The sequence below is a fragment of the Arachis ipaensis genome, chromosome B6, assembly GCF_059453495.1.
Source record: "Arachis ipaensis isolate K30076 ecotype BB chromosome B6, ASM5945349v1, whole genome shotgun sequence".
In the NCBI taxonomy this organism is placed as follows: domain Eukaryota; kingdom Viridiplantae; phylum Streptophyta; class Magnoliopsida; order Fabales; family Fabaceae; genus Arachis; species Arachis ipaensis.
In genome coordinates this window covers 152,878,004-152,881,735 of record NC_142441.1, presented here as the reverse complement: position 1 = coordinate 152,881,735, position 3,732 = coordinate 152,878,004, and the positions used below count along the sequence as shown (strand labels likewise).

At 31.6% G+C, this 3,732-nt stretch overlaps 1 long non-coding RNA gene across 1 annotated transcript; it reads left to right on the top strand.

The window, feature by feature from the left end:
* Positions 1–1,797: 1,797 nt before the first annotated feature.
* LOC107648602 (uncharacterized) lies at positions 1,798–3,411 on the top strand. The gene is made up of 2 exons (XR_015886203.1): positions 1,798–2,064; positions 2,804–3,411. It is a non-coding gene; the product is annotated as an uncharacterized LOC107648602 (long non-coding RNA).
* The last annotated feature ends 321 nt before the right edge of the window (positions 3,412–3,732 follow it).

The following is a 3,732-nucleotide window of genomic DNA, read 5'->3' as shown; positions in this document are numbered from 1 at the left end:
GTGGAGGGTTACAGTGAGGGGGTGAGGGAGTGGGTGAAGGGGAGGCGGTGAGAGGTAGGGGGTGAGGGGGTGGAGGGTTACAGTGAGAGGGTGAGGGAGTGGCTGAGGGGTAGGGGTGAGGGGGTGGAGGATTACAGTGAGGGGGTGAGAGAGTGAGTGAGGGGGAGGCGATGAGGGGGTGGAGGGTTACAGTGAGGGGGTGAGGGAGTGGGTGAGGGGTGGGGGATGAGGGGGTGAGGGGTGGGGGTTTACGGTGAGGGAGTGGGTGAGGGGGGGGGGGCGGTGAGGGGTGGGGGGTTACCGGAGTGGGGTTAAGGTGTTGGTGTTTGTGTTTGTGTTTGTAGTGGTGATGGTGGTGGTGGTGGTGGTGATGGTGATGGTAGGGTGATGAAGGTGAAGAGGAGAATGATGATGATGAGGGTATTTTGGTCTAAAAATTTGGGAAAGGATGATTTTAAAGTGTTTCTGAACGTTCGGGATGATTTTAATAGCAAAAAAACGTCGGGGACGAATTTGATTTTCGCCACTTACCTTAGGGACGATTTCAGTACTTAACCCTTCTCTAAACCACCAAAAACCTTCATATATATTTGATATCTTACAAGTTATTTACTAATATAAATAAGTTTGATTACGTGTTCATTTATTTCACTATAACAAGTTTTTTATTCTTCTAGTGATTAATCGTTTAGTTTAAAAAATATATATATTTAATACATTAAAAATGAAAAGAAAAATGTTTTTTTAATGATTTTTTAGTAATGTTCTTAAAATATCTTTTTATTTTCATGCCCTACCTAGGGTTACAAACTTACTACGTCTTCCTGAGTGGGAAAAAAAATGAACGCAACATGTGCCTTTTCATGCATGCATACGTTATCATTCTATGTTGTATCTGTGTGGCCCTTGCATTTTGTTGATATAATTGTTCATGGAATACTATGAATTGTTTAGAGGTGAATACAAAACCAAGTGAAGATAATAGATAATCACCAATTTAGAGGTGAATATATGTTGGAGTTATATTTTTTACTAAATTAGTATTTATAATGATATGTATTTTTATTTTAACTTATTTACACATGATGAATAATCATTTTAAATGTGGACTAATATATTAAAAGGGATTTGGGCCGAAATCATGGGCTGGATGGCCCGTTTATTATAACTTTTTTTTTCTGAGTAAATGAACTAGTCTTCGCTTAATTTAAAAAAAAAAAATAACTCAATTTATTTAATTTGAACAAAATTTATACATTTTTAATATTTTAAATTTTATTTAACAATTAATCTACTGTCAATGAATTAAATTCATAATTTAATTTGGCCAATATTCTAGTTGGCAGTGTTATTACGTCCACCTAAAGTGTTAATTATTTGTCCACTCTAATATTATGCAACAATTCATATTTAAGTTAAAGACAACAATATTCTTTTTTATAAATCTAAGCTATAAATAGTTACTAATTATTTGCTCATTTATTATTATTATTATTATTATTATTATTATTATTATTATTATTATTATTATTATTTTGTCATACATCTGTCTTGCTCTAAAATAATGCTTAAAAGAAAGGCTGAAAAACAAACAAAAGAAGAGACACTAATTACAACACTAATTCCTCTGTTAAAATTAAATTTTTAATAAATCCAAGCTATAAATAGTCACTAATTACCAATTTTATGGTAGGGAAGACTCAAATAAATTAATAACATATAAATAGGAGGCCAAAAATAGCATATCCTCAGCTATAAATAAAGCCTCATATTGACACTAAAAGGTGTGCACTTCTTCATTGCAACCCCTTCCTTTTAGTTACACAAAAGAAGCAACTATTTGTTGCTTCAATTGTTGACTTTATTTATTGAATTTGAAAAGGGGGAGCAATAATTTTTGAATAATAAGGCAATGGCAAAGACATCCTTGGCTTTTGTATTTGCCTTGTTGTTGGCTTTGCCAATTCATTCAGTTTTTGCTAATGAAGTGAATCCATTGAACCTTTTTGATGGTGTTGAAGCACCAGTGGAAGCCAAGACTTTTGATTGGGTTCTAGAAGCCAAGTAAGTCATGCTTTTTTTTTTTTTTTTTTGCTCATTTTTAGAACAATCACATTTGGCTATTACAATAAATAGTGTTATTTGAACATACATACATATATATATAGTCATCGTTATATTTTATGTTGATAAATTGTTTATTTGCAATTTGATAGATGAGGTGATGGATTCTATTTATAATACATTGAATTCATATAAGGATATTGCATGATAGTATTATGAAAATCAAGAGAATTTTTTTCTCCACTTATTCATAAAAGAATCGGAAGAAAAAGGGGTATTTTAATTTGGAATATAAAGTTTTTAAATTCTATAGCTTTGTTATTGAAAAGCAAATCATTGAAAGTATAATATTTTTTTTTTACAAAATTGTGTGTAAAATTTGTCTCATTTAAAAAAAAATCAATTTAATAGAAAGAATATCACATCAATTATTTTTATGTCTAATTTTATATGCAATTTATGGTATTTAAAAATATATTAAGTTAATTTTAATATATTTTTATGAGAAAAACTCAAGAGTCAATCGAATTTATTATTTTTTGTTAGCATTTTAGTCATCGGTTTAATATTTTTAGTATAACAATTTAATAATATATTTTTAATTCGTATTTTTAAATATTATTGATTAATTACTGCTTAAAAATAATAAATTTTATTAATTTTTTAGAAATTTTCAATTTTTATATACCTAACATGTTTATTTACATACATGTCTTTTTGTTTTTTATATATAAATCAGAAATTTAGAGACCGATAAAAAAATTCCTACAATATTCGATAAGAAAGTACAAGCACCAGCTGCATCTCCAAGAAGAGTTCTTGTAGAATCACCAAAATTGGCTCCACAAAAAGCTTTTCTTGATTTGGAATCACTAAAATTGGCTCTAAGAAGAAATCTTGTGCAGTCACCAGAATTGGCTCCACAAAGAGCTTTTCTTGATCTGAAATCACTAAAATTGACTCTAAGAAGAAATCTTGTACAGTCACCAGAATTGGCTCCACAAAGAGCTTTCTTAGATTTGGAATCACTAAAATTGGCTCTAAGAAGAACTCTTGCAGAATCACCAAAATTGGCTCCACAGAGTGCTTTCTTAGACGTAGAATCACTAAAATCAACTCTAAAAAGAGCTCTCGCAAAATCACCAGAATTGGCTCCAAGAAAAATCCTCGTGGAAACACTGAAATTGGCTCCAAGAAGTGCACCCGCACAAGCACCAACATCTTCTCAAGAGAAAAAATGTTTCTTTATGATATGCATATAAACTAAGTTGATATCATTTTTTTTAATCGACTAAGTTTGTACACCATATTTCTTGTATTCAATTCATTCAAATTGATGTTGGAATATTTTTGTGCGGAAATTACATTCTTGATTCTCTTAAAGTGTTATCTAGTTCTTTTGCTTTAATTTTTGCCATACTTAAATAAATAAATCATCGATCAAATTTATATTAAAATCTGAATTCATCGAGCACGTATAACCTATGAAGCACGGATTCTTCTATGGTGCCGGCATATTCGTGTCGGACACGAATTCGATATCGACACTCGACGGATGTTTCAAACGAGTGTATCGATGGCGTGTCTTCTTGTGGTGCACAATTTTGGTGAAGCTGTCACGAATTCGAACGAGTCCGATCCAATAGATTATAAAAAAGGAGATACCAG